The sequence below is a fragment of the Ursus maritimus genome, unplaced genomic scaffold (genome assembly GCF_017311325.1).
Source record: "Ursus maritimus isolate PB19 unplaced genomic scaffold, ASM1731132v1 scaffold_10, whole genome shotgun sequence".
Taxonomy (NCBI): Eukaryota; Metazoa; Chordata; class Mammalia; order Carnivora; family Ursidae; genus Ursus; species Ursus maritimus.
In genome coordinates, this window is record NW_024423344.1 from 21,888,087 (window position 1) to 21,904,714 (window position 16,628).

Sequence of the window (16,628 nt, forward strand, 5' to 3'; positions counted from 1 at the left end):
TGATCTTGGGGGTATGAGTTTAAGTCCCACATTTGGCACAGAGCTTACTTTAAAAAAAAAAAAAACACACACATTCAATGGGAAAAGGATGGTCTTTTCAACAAAGGGAGTTGAAAAAAGTGGGTATCAACATATAAAATAATACTTCATACCATATACAAAAATTAAAATGGGTCAAAGACCTAAATGTAAGAACTAAAACTGTAAAACTCTTAGAAGAAAACCTAGGGAAAACCTGATGACATTGGACTTGATAGCAGTTTCTTGGATAGTAGACCACAGGCAGCAGCAACAACAAAATGGTAAATTGGACTCCATCAAAATGTAAAACTTTTGTGCATCAAAGACACTATCAACAGGGTGAAAAGGCAACCTACAGAATGGGAGAGTACTTGAAGATCATATATCTGATATGAGACTTATATCCAGGATACATAAAGAATTCTTATAATTCAGCAACAACAAAACCAAACAACCCAGCTTAAAAAGAAGCAAAGGACTTGAATAGACATTCCACTAAAGAAGATATACAGATGGCCAATAAACATAAGAAAATAAGCTCAAAAGACTACTCATTAGGGAAATTAAAATCAAAACCATACTGAGATACCACTTCACATCCATAAGGATGGCTATTATTTTTTAAAAGAAAATTGTCAAGGATTTAGAGAAATTAGAACCCTTTTGTATGTCTGAACTGTAAAATGGTAGAGCCACTATGGAAGACAGTAGGGCAATTTTTCAAAAAATTAAAAACAGAATTAAATACGATGTGATCCTGGGGTTTATACATAAAAGAATTGAAAGCAGGACTCAAACAGATATTTGTATACCATGTTTATAGCAGCAATTAATCATAATAACCAAAAGATCAAAGCAACTTAAATGTCCATAGATAAATGGACAAACAAAATGTGTATAGATACACAATTGAATACTACTCAGCTGTAAAAAGGAAAGTCTGATATATGCAACAGCATGGATGAACCTTGAAAAAGTTACCTTAAGTAAAATAAACCAGACTCAAAAGAGTAAATATTGTATGATTCCATTTATATAGGGTACCTAAAATTGACAAGTTCATCAAGACAGAAAATAGAATAGTGGTGTCCAGGGGCTGAGGGGATGAAGGCATGGACAGTGTCTAATGGGTACAGTTTCAGTTGGTGTAGATGAAAAGATTCTGAAGATGGAACATGGTGATACATACACAACAGTGTAACTGGACTTAATGCCACACAGTTGTATAAAATGGTAAAATTTATATAGTGTATTATAACCACAGTTTTTAAAAAATAGACATTCTTACTGTGGAGTTTTGTGTAAAGATTTATAAAAGTGACTTTCATTTTGCAATATTCACATTTATTTCTTTCAAGTTTGGCACCTTCGACTTTGTTTAAAATAAATAGACTTAGCAAAAAAGAAAAGAAAGAAAGAAAATTGGAATTGAATTGACAAGTGGATTTCTTCTTGACTTTGGAATTATCATGTATTATTATCATGTATATGTATACATGAATTAATGTGTATATATATACTCGGGGGGGGGCAAGAACAATATATAGTCTTGAATAGTTATTTGTTTAATGATTATGTATCTTACAATTTAAATGATTTTAAATTTTTTCTGAGAAGGAACTGTGCCTGTATTCTAGTGTACTAACTAGTGTAATAACCGGACAGTACCTGGTACATCGTAGGTGTTCAGTAAGATAGTTATTAAACGAAAAAGTATACATATATAAATTCTGTATATTTGAAAATGTCACATTTACGTTTTTTGTTTGGAAAGTGGGTTTATGGGACAGATAGCCTAAAGAACTCTTCCTTAACTGATACATAAAAATATATGTTGTGTATTTCTCAAGTCATTGCAAAACAGTTATTTTGTGCAAATATTGTGCAGAAATTTGAGACCATAATAGAGCTGAGTAGTACATGAAATAGGGGTTCCTCAAGAGATTAGCTACATCTATTTTTTAATGGGGAAGGTGCTCACAAAAAATGTAGAATATAGGACAGTTGTGCTTTTGTAAAGTATTAGATATGAGAAGAGGGGCAAATTTCACTGCACATCTCCTTATTCCATACCTCTATACCATAGTTTTAGCATGGCCATTTTAATGATGAGAAAACTGGAGCAAGGTTGTCAAGGCTTGAACTGGAATCATGGTAGTTTTATTGTATCTTTTAGAGAAGTAATTGCATTCCTACATCTTAGTAAGTGGAAACTGTTTAGGAGTATACTTCTTTGCCTAGTGAAGGGTGGAGGCAGGTAGGATATAGGAAGATCAAGAGCCACAAGATTCCGGTTTTATTTTCTCATCTCTGAATACAAAGTTAACTCATCTTTCCAAGGCTTCATAATCTGGGATCACCTTTGGGGTGGGGAGAGAGATTGGTGTGGGGAAGAGGGAGAGAAAGAATCTTAAGCAGTCTTTTCTTTTAAAAGTGTATTTGGGGGCACCTGGGTGGCTCAGTTGGTTAAGCGTCCGACTCTTGATTTTGGCTCAGGTCATGATCTCAGGATCATGAGATGGAACCCTATGGGCTCCATGCTGAGCATGGATCCTGATTCTCTGTCTCCCTGTGCCTCTCACCACCCCCCACTCATGGGCATGTATGCACTCTCGCTCAAAATGGATAGATAGAAAGAAATAAAAGTATATTTGCATTTGCCCGATTAAGTTTATTGAAACTGAGCTTTTGTATGTCATTTCTTATTTTTCTCTTGACATGAAGTCTTATCTACTTGATGAAGAGGTCTTTTGAAAGGTGTTCTGCAAGGAACGCAATGCTGTCTATAAATTAACGCTTTTACCAAGGTAAAAACCAAATTTTATGAATTCATTTTGTGCTTATAAAAGGAAAAAACTTCTATATACTATAACATTCAAAAATACGATCAAATATTTAACAGTATTGGCTTATTAGGTTGACAAAGGGAAATGCTTTTCATTCCGTATATTACACATCTTTGTGTTCCTAACCTATAGCAATGTGCTTGGCACACAGTAGGCTTTTCTTAAACATTTGATGTAGAAATAAATTTTATTATGCTCCTTTAAAGCTTCTAAGAAATAGCTAATTATGCATACTTTGTCACTTATAATCTTTAAACATGGGTTTCTTAATGTATTCTCTTCTAAAAGAAAAAAACTTTTTGTATCTTTAGGTGCTAATGTGTGTTTAAAAAAACAAAAACCTTGGAGTAAAGTAGCAGCACATAATGGTTTGTGGATTTTGAAAAGGTGCAGGCCATATTGTGCTGCCTCAAAAATACAAGGATCTGATCATCTGAAGAAAATATTTTTCTTTTTATTCATAGCTCTTATGATAGTGATGTCAGCAGTGCCTTAGCAGCACGTAAATATTGGCGTTAAGATTCTAAAATTATCTCCAGTATTAACTGTGCTGCTGAAGTAAGGTTGGCCATACTCTACAGTCTGATGTTTTATAGCTTAATATGTCTTAATATACTGATATATCTTCAGTTTTATTGATAATGCATTTTCAGTATTGATAATCTTGTTATGTTTAGAACGATTCTATAAAAATAAGTACTAACTGTTCCGATGTATTGTATGTGTATTAAAGTAATATATAATTGTGGGGTGCCTGGCTGGCTCAGTTGGAGGAACGTGCACCTCTTGATCTCGGAGTCATGAGTTTGAGCCTCACATTGGGTGTAGAAATTACATGTATACATTTAAAAAAAAATAAAATCTTTTAAAAAATAGAGTAAAATAAAATAATTTAATTACAATTTAATAATTGTGTTGAATGCATCAAGAGTTTATCAAAAGCGTTTACACAGAATCAAGCTTTAATTTGCATATTTTATTCAATGTAAATACTGAAATTTTTACTTAAATATTAGTTTTCCCTTTGTTTCCCTAGTGAAATGAAATTAAAGTTATTAGCTTATCTCACAGATAAGTGTATATTAGAAAATATACATTCTGAACAGAACTTAGAAGATAGTTTTTAGTAATGTTTCTAAATATTTCCTTATAAAGGAAGAGGGAACTATCAAAATGTGTAAATTAAATTCCTGAAATCCTGGGTCTTAAAATGCTCCTAATCATAACTTCAAAAGTAGGGAAGACCTTAACAGATGACCTACCTATCTGTTGGGTAACTCAGGAAACAGAAACTCAAATTAAGTAATTTGCCCCACATGACAGATTATGATCTTAATTCTATGCTTCCTAACTTTATAGTATCACATTTTTTTCTCCTTTTTATTAAAATGTTTTTCTAAATCCTTAGGCTGAAGATTTTTGACAAGTCGAAAATATGAAAGCCTTGTCTGTTTTTTTATATCCAATACTCAACTTCAGAGTAAAAGTAAAAATTATTATTATAGCTATTACTTTTATAGATGCAAACACTGTCAAAATTTTTAATTTAAGATTTGAAGGAAAATGTTTTTTGTTTTTTGTTTTTAAGATTTTATTTATTTGAGAGAGAGAACACAAGCAGGGACGGGGGGGGGGGGCGCGGGCGCAGGGGTTAGAGGGAGAAGCAGACTCCCTGCTGAGGGAGCCCGATAAGGGGGCTCTTTCCCAGGACCCTGAGCCAAAGGCAGCCAGCCACTTAACTGACTGAGCCACCCAAGCGCCCCAGGAAAATGTTTTCTTTACCTTCTTTTTCTTATTTTGTTGTTTTATGAAGTCATTAAACTGAAAATTAATTTTCAGGATAAGACAGGCGTGTTTGTAAGTAGTGTACCACACTTCTGGTCTTCTTTTCTACAAGGACTATCTTAACCTTTTCAACTGTAACCCAGCGGAAAATCTACAAAATAAAAGCAGTTCTTAACGAATCATTTCCAGTTACTGTTGTCTCTTTTAGAAACTCTAAAAGTTATGTCAGATGTAATTTAAGGAATTGTATTTGAGGATCTTCTGCTTGAATTCTAATTTGAAGGTAAAGAAAATATATAAGATAAAGCTTTCATTTTTAAGAACAGTTTTTCCTCTGCAAAAAAATTTTCCCCCCAAATAAGGAAGCAGCATACCATATATATGGTAGCTAGAATTAAATGACAGCATTTACATGGAAATAAGTATTGCCTTGGTGCTTTGAAAAATCATTCATCAAGCTCTTAACCTGTTTTCCTTTATTTCATTTCAACTATTTTGTGAAAGACTGTAACAAATAAATGATAATTTTTAATTCCACTAAAAGTATTCCAGGATTTAACATCTAAATGCTTAGAAATATTTATTGAATAAATTACAAAGTTTGTCCAGTATTTTCCAGAACAACTCAGGAATTAGATTTCTTTTTTCTATTTTTGTTTTCCTAAGTATATTTTGACTAAATTTTAGAAAATTATATTTAGTCTAATCTGCCTTCTAAATGACAGAGAGAAAACCTGGATTTTACATTTACTAGGTGAATCTTTAGATCCTCCAGATGTGAAGAAGGAACATTTGGGGCTATTACAGCTAAATGAAAAGTTTCTTGGTTTAATCCTGAGAATGGATTAAAGAAAAACTGAAATATTGGCGAAGTGAGAAACTATAGAAAAACTGTTATATTGAAATTTATCGTAACAGCATACAGCTTCTTTCCAGTCTCTTACTTAAAGAAGAGGAAATGGCCTGTCAGTACCTAATGAAACACACATTTTAGGTAATTCAGCGGAACTGGGAAGTTTTATTTGTATGGGTTAATACACTTCCATCTTTGTGTAATTTTGAACACATAAAGCACAAATAGTAAAATAAAAGTTATACCCCTTTAATAACCTTAATTTGGCTATTTTACAAAGAAAAATCAGTATGGGTGTGTATTAAATTTTCATTTTTTCCATCATCTTTGGGGAAAAAAATCTCATTTTTTTCATTGTTTCTTTTTAAGTTAATGCCAAATAATTTAAATATTGAGCATCTTAAGTCTTTTACTTGAAATATGGATTGAGTTCGGAGCTAACTCAGAGGACTTGGGCAAGTATCCAGGAGGTAGCAAGAGGAATATTTTAATAGTTGAATTACTCAGTTTACATCCTGTATTTAAATGAAGATCTCTTAAGGTCACACATATGGATATGTGATGGTAGATATGACAGTTTGGCCTTACACTAAATTCTATACTCACCCGTAAAGGTTTTCTTCAATCAATTATATATCCTTTTGGTTGTTAGAGAGTTACATGTTGTTTGTAAGCCACTGAGTATCATTATGGATTCATGCCCAGGTTAGCCATAATTGGATTAGCAAGATTATACTTTCATAAACTGTGATCTCTAAATTAATGATTTATTTATTTAGAAGTTGACATTCTAAATCAATTCTTTTTCCTTTTGCAGGTGGATATTACTATCCCTTATTCATCGAAAAAGTTTTAATTCTAAGTGTTGTTTCTCATTGAGTATTAACAAAAAGGAGAAAAATTAATGTCCCAAACTTTTGAGATAGATTTGGCTCTAGTAAGTATTTAGACATATTATTTGCATATCTAGGAGAAGAAATGAGACCATCATCATTTCCAGCTAAAATTGTTTGGTTTTTTTTTACCTCTGTCAAAGGATTTCTTGCAATTTCTGTCTTATTAGTAATAACTTGAGCCCCTTTAATGCAGAACTAACTCACCAGAAGTGTGAGAGAATGTGTTCTTGCCTTGTTTGTTTATAAATATATCTCACAGATTTCTGATGTCTTTCTTTTTAAGCATATACAATGAAAATGTTCACAAAATAAATAAGTTTAAACCTTTTATGTTAAAGTTACTATGCAAGGTGACAAGTTAGTTGCTTTTTTTTTTTTTTGGTCTTTACTGAAATTAAATTCAACATTTATAATTTCTATTTGGGTCTATTTCTTGATTACTAATACATGGAATTCATACAAAAACTTTATGAGTAAAATACTTAAATTAGCATATTAATGATTATAGGTCCCCCTTAATTCTGTGGAACTTTGAATAACATATTGTATTCTTGTGAGTGAACTTTTGTGTTCTGAAGAAATATAAACTACCTGGAAAATGTTGTTGTTTCTATTTATCATATACTGTAGGGTTAGATTTTAAGAAATTATGCTGAGAAAGAACTTTTAAGCTACTTTTGCACAAAATGTTAATCTGATTAACTTGTTACTTAAAAGTATTTTATGTATCTTTGTTTTATAAATTAACCACTACCATGGATTATTCTATTAAAGAATATCTTTAGGAAGTGGTAGAAATTCTGAATCACCCCAGAGTTTGCTTATTTCCACATTTCATTATTTTATAATCTTTAGGAATGCTTATATTATAGCCTTTCAGGGTTATAAGTTCTTATAGTACCACTAAAAGTTTTTTCTTTTTTGTACTTAATGCATATGATAGTAAATTACAGATTTTTTTGAGTTTCCCTGTCATCAATTAAAAATGCCACTTTAGCATGAAACAATCAATGAAGAAGGGTATTTGTTGTCCTGTAGTATAAGTCAAGAAAGTTTAAACTCATCATTTCTTAGGAGAATTTGTAAATTTTTAAGTAGTTCATGCAGATTTTTATATTGTTTATATTTTCATGAATGTCTATTGTGGCAGTGTGAAAGTACTAATTTTGATAGGGAGCATTAAAAATAGATTTGAAACATTTATATAGAGAGAGGTACAAATTTGTTCTATTTAAATGCTGAGGATCAACACTGAACAAAAACTTCCACCCTCATAGGCCTTACAGTCTTGGGAGTGAAACGTAGGTAACAGAATAGACAAAAAAACTGATAGGTACTTGTGGTGTGTCAGATGGTGATAAGTTCTATGTAGAAAAATAATGCAAGGAAGGGGGAAAGGATGGAATAAAGATGTTTAGAAGGCAGGAGAGAGATGTTTTTATATATTATGGTCAGAAAATGCCTCATAGAGATGATATTTAGTAAGACAAAGATTTTTAAAATGATAAGGAGCAAACCATTAGGTATCTGGGAAAACAACCTTTCAGGCAGATGAAATAGCAACTACAAAGATTTTGAGGCTGAAGCATTTTTGGTGTGTACAAGGAACAGCAAGGAGGTCTGGGTGGCCATGATTAAATATACAAGAAGGAGAATCGTAGCTCATGGGATCGCGAAGAGTTTATAGGGGCTAGATTTTATGGCTGTTTAAGCTTTTAGCTTGCTTTACAGATTTAATTTTTCATACTTCTTGATCCTTGACAATGGTATGTGCTTCATTCAGCCTATTTGACCCTTGTAGGTAGAACAATATTTACGAATCTGACTCAAGGTTAGAACCTCCATCTGACACCATTTACAATATAAGCAAAATGTTGAAATAGTTGGCAAATAGGTACATGTGTGATGATCAGGTTTTTACATATTGTGCTTTCATGGCTCTGAACTTGTTTTCCACTTGATCTGTTTAGCTTGTCAATGCTAATGGCTCCAGGAGACACTGACCTTACTCATGTTTGTCATTTCCCCAAATGAATCACCACCATCTTTGACTCCTCCCTTCTGGAATTGCTGCCATAATTAAGTATTTCATTATTTCTCACCTATTCTCGCATCTTATCTGAGGAGTTCTTTGCCTGTAATTGTTTCATTCATTACAGTATATGTCCCACTAATTTAATCTTCCTGAAACACTACTTTTGCTCATAGGATAAAATTTAATCTCCTTAGCTTACACCTCATGATTTTGCCCTAACCTTAAGTTTTTCCGCTTTTCTTCAAGTGAAACAGTCTTGATCCATCTGTTTTTGTCTTTGCCTTTATTTATGCCATTTCACCCACCACAACTCTCCCCTAATTCTTGTACATGCTTAAAAATGGGCCAGACCTCTTGCGTATGGTAAATGTCTCCTTGCTTTAACAATATGACATTATCCCTCCCTTCTTGTGGTATGAAGAGTTTATATCTGTAGTTCTTAACCGTTTTCTCTAACTTAACATACCTGAGGGACATAACACTTCATTAATAGTGCCTCATTAATACATGTTAACCTTTTAAATGTATTAGCCATATGAATAAAAATTCATAATTTTATAAACAAAATGAAGAAAAGCAAGTGGACTACAATGCCCAGAACTTGAAAACATCAGCCTAAGAATCAGGTTCCAAAGTTTAAATACTAGTTTTATGCTGATGAGTCATATACTTGACTTTTTTTCTTCAGTTATGTAAAAAGTTCTTCCCCTCCCTCCCTCCATTTGCCCTCTTTCTCCCTCCTTTCTGCCCTTCCCTCTCTCTCCATCTCACCTATAATTGAGTATGGACCAGCCATATACATTTCTAGGATTTTAGCATATTTTAAAAAATAATAAATTCTCTTTTAATTTTTCAATATTGTAAAAGCAATTAATAAATATACTATTTTAAGAAGTAACCCATGTGTTTATTACAGTGTTGTTTATAATATTAAAAATTTGGAGGAGTTTTTAAAGTGTCCAGTAATAAAAGGCTGATTAAATAACATGCTGGGTGGAATATTGTTCAGCTATTTAAAATAATGTAACGAATATTTAATCAGCTAGAAATTGTTCATGATTAAGTAAAGATATGTCAGATATTATAAACAAACTCCTTAAAAGAATACATTTGCTAAACTGTTACTACTGGTTTACTGCAGGTAGGAGACAAATCTCATTACGGTGAGGGGTTGGATTTATTTTCATGATTATAAATAAGCATGTATGATTTTTGTGACTCAGGGAGAGGAAAGTTTGTTTTCTGAAAAGGAGAGAGAGAAATCCTTGAAAAATAAAAAATTATTTGAAGCAGACTTAACAACCACATAATCAGCCCCTTTTGGAAATCTGTAAATGGAAATCAGGAACTTTAGAAGTGATAATGAAGAATTAACTATCAGGGAAGAACTGAACAGGTAATTTCAAAAATCAGATAATTTTAAAATCAACTGTAGGGGAGCAATCTATGTGTTCTCAAAGGAGTGTTGAAAAGAATTCAAGAATTTGTTGAGTGGTTTTTTTGTCATTTCTCCCTCTCCAGCCCCCAAAACCTCAAAAGGTAAGTATTAAAAAAAAAACAAGACAAATCTGTTTCAATTTTGAAACCATATTAATGAACTAGGTAAAGAAAAATTTAGTTTATTTTATAGTTATATTTAACAGCAATTAAACTGACTTTTAGATCTAAAAATTAAGAATTTTCCTGTTTTGGGTCACCTGGCAGGCTGTCGGTAGAGCATGTGACTTGATCTTGGGGTCATGAGTTCAAGCCCCACTTCAGGTGTCGAGCTTACTTAAAAATATATATTTTTTTTAATAGGAAAAAAGAAAAAAAGAATTTTCCTTTTTAAAAAGATTTGTCTTAATTTCTCCTAGCATAAAAGTAATACATAGGTGTAGAAACCTTGGAAAAGGCAAAAAATTCTATTTAAAAATGACATTTTTACCATCCAGCAGCAACTACTATTACTAGCCTTATTCCCTCTAGTGGCATAGTTGGATTAGCGAATTTTTATTTCTTAATCCAATTCTATGCCAGGGATGGAAATCTAGAGTATTTCCCTCTAGAAAAGAGAGATGGGATATGCATCTGACTAAGAAATTTCTTCACATTTATCAAAAATATTCCTTGAACTACTAATTTTATAATTTGTTCCATAATACTTTACTGTAAAAATGATTAAGATTTTTTACTGACTTTTTTCCTCAATATTAGTAAATTTGAACATATAAGATACATCTTTTTGACCCTGTGGGTTCCTCTACCACACCTTTATGCCAGCCCCAAGGATACCTTTCCGTAGTGTGAGAAGCATTCTGAGGCAAGGGAAATCATTGAAGTTTTTTTAGCAGGAGAATAAGAAAAATAACTACTGAAGTATGTGTAGTGGCTAAAGATTTGCTCAAAGAGAAATTTCAGACTGGCATATTAAATTATGAGTTTGTTTCTTTTGTATCCCCACAACCATATCAAATTTATCATAAAGCTGAGCTATTCTGAAATTGTGGAATTTGTACTTGATATCCAAAAAGCATTTATTGTGGACATTTCAGTTCAAAACATGGCTAAATGTAAATATGACACAAATATATGAATTCATAGTGTATGACCTTTCTGTTACAGTGACCCATTTAGAATATAACCAAAAATGGTATGTCTCAACTTGTTTTTCTCACATGCAAATATTTTAGAACTTAACTAAAACTCTTAAGAACAATAGTAATTTAGAAAGGTTTAGATTCACAACTTTGCTAATAAAGAAAATATTTTGGGGGAAGTCTAAAAATTTTTATGGGAGGGGTATTGGTCGCCAAAACAGGCCTATGGTACAGATTTCAAGTCAGATTCTCTGTTGTGCCACTTTGGTCAGCATTTTAGTGGTTTATTTCATCCTTTGGAAAAATAGGAAAACACCCGAAAGTAAAGTCTTTGGTCCATAATAAATAAGCTATTGTACCATTTTTTAAAAAATTAGTGATTCTTAGATATGTTTACCTCTAAAACTCAAGGAATTGGGACCTTTAAGATATGATGACATTCATTTTAGAAAGACTACACAGTATGCTCTTCAGGAAATATTTATGGTAGTTTTACTGTACTTCCTATATTCGTTATGAAACTAAATCCCCCCAACACAGAAAAAGAGAATTCTTTTAATGTACTTTTCTTTTAAGATTTTATTTATTTGACAGAGCACAAGTAGGGGGAACAGCAGGCAGGGGGAGAAACAGGTTCTCCACTGAGCAGGGAGCCCCATGTGGGGCTCAATCCCAGGATCATGGGATCATGACCTGAGCCGAGGGCAGATGCTTAACAACTGAGCCACCCAGGCGCCTCTAATGTACTCTTATTTTCAACAATACCAGATGTTCTTGGTTTCTGGATAGCCAAGTTGGATAATTTAATTTGGAATTTAGGTAAAGTTTGAACAAATTTCAAAACTAGCATGAAAATTCATTTATTTAGATTAACCTATTATATGCTAATAAACACTTGTTCCCCCAAACCATTGTTGATTGGAAGTCTTGGTGTGTATGGCTCATGTCAGGACACATGTAAAATATGGATGTGAACCAACTAGAGTACATTTCAGAGAATTGAAAAATATGGGGTATTCAAATGTCATAAGGAATGGTTGAAAGTATTAAGAAGCTTCCTTGAAAAAGAGAAGACAAGTAACAATCTTGAGACTTGTGTATTTTGTTTTGGTACTGGAGAGCAAAACCAGGGAGATCAAGTTTCAGGGATGCAAATACAGCTCCTTAAAACGAGCAAGGGCTCTCTACCAACTTTGGATGTGTGCATTATGGAAGTGGACTGCTTTACCAAGGGCCTCAAAAGGGATGAAATGAGGATGGGGGGAGTTAGTAAGATGTAAAGATAACTATTTGAAATGAAGAAAATGAATACATCATCTTAAATCCTTGCCATTAAAATGTAAGGGCATTTGTGCTAACAGGACAATTTTTGACTAAAGGAAATAGGGAAACAGATTTTTTAACAGACCTGACACTGTCTAGGAAGGTGCTCTAAGAAGTTCAAGATCAAGGTTTCCAGAAACATGTCACTTGTCTGGGAACTATGAAATAAATGAAAATGTCAACTTATTAAATACGGAGTTGGAACATAATATTTAAGTACTAAAAGCTTTTATAAGTTGGCATTTGTTTTCAAGGATTACTTTTTGAAGGCTATTGGACAAATCCAATATAGAACTAGATAATTAAGTTTTCATTTTCCTCAAGACTTCAAAGGACAGTAAAAATAAAAAATTTAGATAAAACAACAGGAAGAAGTCAATTTTACAGAAATTCTTAATTGTACAATTTTGGTTTGAGGTGAGTTATAGTGTCAATGGGGGCATTCTTTGATGTTTATATTCTTTGGTGTTTGGATGTTAATAAGACTGAAAGGCCATAGCTTGGATTTAGAATTACACACTTGAGATTCTCTTTTTGTAGTTAGATATAGGGGAATCCAGCTTCAGTTGGAGCTTTTCCTCTTGCCAGGCACACAGTAGGTGCTCAGTTACTTATAAGATGGAGTGTTCCCAGGAGGATCACTATCACTCTGAAATTGGCAATGGGGTCTAGTTGATTCTGGCATCAAATATGCAGGAAATAATTCTGTAGTATCTTTGCCAGTTCTTTTGAGGCCAAATCATTGTGAGACAAACAATGTTATGGCTTGGCTAAGAAGATAATTTTTCTGACATCTTTTAATGCAGGCTTCTTAGTTATTACAGTTAAGTACTTTTTCAAACTATTCTGGTTCTCTTCCAAATTAGATAAGAGATTATGGATATGAGATAATTGTAAATACAGTAATGAACATCAGCCGTGGCACAGTTTTTAAGGTGTATTTGCCCCTCTGGGAAATAAGGCAGTAATTTTTTTTGTTTAAATGGTTATTTTAATGAAAATGACCCAAATCAATCAAATTAAAGTATTACAATACATACTAGGATTGATTTTTTTTAAGTGCATGTAGAAACCACTCAAGCTTTACATAATGCTATTAGTGATAGAAATAACTGCTAATATATCGATTGTCCTTTACCAGGAACGTTTACATTTTATAACTCATTTAAGTCCTATAACCACCTGATGAGGGAGGTACATCATTATCCCTATATTATAAGTAAAGAAATAGAGTTACAGGGAAATAGTATACCTAAAGCCACATAACTTGTAAAGGGGTGGGGGCTGTCAGTTACTCAAGCTCAGGTGGTTTGATTGCAGATATCATGCTCTTGGTAATTATAGCCTCTGTCCTATAGCTAATAAGAGGCAGAGAAGAAAAATTAACAAATAGCCCTAAAATGCTAAAAATAATACTGATACCTTAAAAATAGGTTTGTATGTGGAAATATTCTATAAACACAAATTATCTTCTCACATATTCCAGGGTGGTACTACTGCCCCGTTGCAAGGAGACACACTCTTAAAAGTGTATTTTGGTAATGTTTGACGGGTGGGTTTATGTGTCCATGTCCTGTATGTTTGTATGGTCCATGGATATACATGCAGATATATTAATTCAGTCAGCTTCAGTGTAATAGTGTAGTCCTCCCCTGAGAAAACTGCTACCACCTAATTGTCCAGAGTAAAGACTACACAATCTGTATGTTATACTTAGTTGCATTGTTTTTAAGGCATTAAAGCATCAAACATCATTGTCATCTCACTTTAACAAAACACACTGTGTCTCTGAAAAACTCATCAAAATTAAGAAAAAGAGACCTTTTGTAACTAAAAGGCTGCAAACTGTACAGTAAAAATTGTGACTTGTTTGGAGATCATCCCTAAGCTATCAGACATACTATTTTCTTAGTATTTCCTATCAATTTAAAGAATTGTACTTTCGGCAGGGCTTAATAATAAACTTCATTCTGTCTCATAGAACAATTCCAGGCAGTATAGCAAATCCTTACTCAGCATTTAGAAACATTCTCAGATATTACGTCACAAGGGCAACTTCCCAGCCTGTCCACATACACGCACAGAAAATTAATAACTCCCTTTTTTGTACCATCATCTTTATAATAGTTTCATTGTTGTTTATGTTACATCATACTGTGATTATTTCCTTATTTCTCTGCCGTTGGGCTGAAAGCCTAACACTCTTGAGCCCAGAGACTATATCTTAACTCTGCTGATATATGACTGATGTAGTAAATAGAATTGATGACCTCACATAGCACTAAGTTAATATGTTAGTTCCTTTCCTTATTGTATAATACATTGATACCAGTATTAATATGGCTACTCAAAGCAACTCACTAGTCAGCTAGACATTCGATCTTGCTTTTCAGTGGAATTCTCCCAAGCTCAAGGTCAAATCTATAGATCACCAGTATCACAATTTCACTATAATCAGTAGGAAAGATAAATTAGAAACATGAAATAGTGTTTGCCAGGTAATACAGTTTTATATGTGAAATAAGTCTGTGTAAGGGCTCTTTATTTCTCACTGAGATGATGTACTAGTTAGGAATAAAGAATTTTACAGAGCATATTTTATCTCCTAGGTAACACAAGAAAAACTGACAATATATCTAAGTCTTAAGAAAAATTGTCTCTAGCAGGCTGAAATGGATTCTCAGATATTCTTACTCAGATTTTACAAGAAGGGAGTATGGAGGTCAGAATTTCGGTTAGCTTTTCTACCACCTCAAGATTCAGAGTTTTAAGTATTAAGTACTTTAAAAAGTATTAAAATTATTTAGTGGTTGTTTTTTTTTCCCGCTTCATTGTTATCTGATTGACCCTACAGTTGATTGCTTAAGACAGCTTTAGAATCCAAGTCAGCCTTGCTTAAACTAACGAATTCATACAAGCTTGTATGTAAGAATCCAACCAAAACAGCCCTTTGTAACTCTCTTTCTACCACATTAAGAAATAGAAATAGATGTTTTCACCTGCATCTTTACCTGAGATCTGGGTGTGACTCCTTTACCTCGTACTGCATTTGCTGATCTCCTAAACTCTGCCTGCCTGAACTCCACAGTACCTAGCCTCTGAATCCTGCCTACGTAAATCTGTGACATTCAGATGCTTTGCTCTGTATAGGGAAATCTTCTGGCTTCTGGGCTCTACTTTTGCTTGGGGGGGACCCAAGTATATTCCCAAACTAACTGAAGTTCATAATACCTTGTTTGCTCTACATAGCCTCTTGAATAGGTTTCACATGGTAGTCTCTGTTGCTCTTCCTGGGTTAAGTCCTCCCAAATTAGACTACCTTGTCAAATATTTGGTTGTTTTATAGTTAACAAATGAATTCCTTGATAATTTACCTGACACATTTGCTAGTCTAAAATTAATTTTTATTTTAGTAACATCTAAAATTAACTGCTCACTTCCAGAGAATACTCAATATCCTCATTTTTGGACAAGTAAAAAGCGTGAGATATTGCGTTAGTATAGGGTTTTGATATCAAGATATCAAGTACAACGCAGGGCACAAAGGAAGTATAAGAATGATGAAATCATCTTATAACTTCGTCTTCAATCCAGGCCTGCATATACTAGTCCCCCGTTATCTATGGGGGATATGTTCCAAGACTCCCAGTGGATGCGTGAAACCACAGGTAGTACTGAACCCTATAAATACTATGTTTTTCATATATATAAATATATATATGAATATATATACGTATATACATACACACAACACACCCATGGTAGAGCTTAATTTGTAAGTTAGGCACAGTAAGATTAATAAAATAGCTAATAATAAAATGGAACTATTTTAACAATATACTGTATAAAAGTTATGTGAGTGTGGTTTCTCAAAATAATCTTGTGTTGTACTCACCTTTGTGATGACGTGAGATGGTAAAATCCCTATGTGATGAGGTGAGGTAAATGATGTAGGTATTGTGACGTAGCATTAGGCTACTGTAGATCTGATGATTCATTAGAAGGGGAATCATATTCTGGACTGTGGTTGACAGCAGGTAAATGAAACCATGGAAAGCAAAACCAAGGATAAAGGGGGACTACTGTATTAGCCATGGAGAGGTCTAAAGTGTTGGAAACTACTTTTTCTGGCTAAGTTTAGTTTTCACCTTGTTTAATTTCCTGTCTTAGTATGATAATCTTTTTATATGAAATTGTACTGTTTGCATTTTCATAATTTTAATTTATTCATGCATGGACTGTATAGTTTTACAATTTGTGATATCTGATGTTATTTCAAGTAACAAAATT

The 16,628-nt window shown here is 33.1% G+C and overlaps 1 long non-coding RNA gene across 16 annotated transcripts in view; it reads left to right on the forward strand.

Annotated features, from left to right (window-relative positions):
- Positions 1–16,628, forward strand: part of LOC103677621 — a 115,046-nt gene that overhangs the window by 67,305 nt on the left and 31,113 nt on the right. For 8 of the 16 annotated variants that reach the window (XR_005832588.1, XR_005832595.1, XR_005832580.1 and 5 more), the window contains 3 exons: positions 2,746–2,828; positions 4,861–4,935; positions 5,407–9,832. This is a non-coding gene — a long non-coding RNA (uncharacterized LOC103677621). Of the gene's footprint in view, positions 1–2,745; positions 2,829–4,860; positions 4,936–5,406; positions 12,683–16,628 lie in introns of those variants that run through there. The other 8 variants (XR_005832593.1, XR_005832589.1, XR_005832583.1 and 5 more) reach the window with 7 other exon arrangements.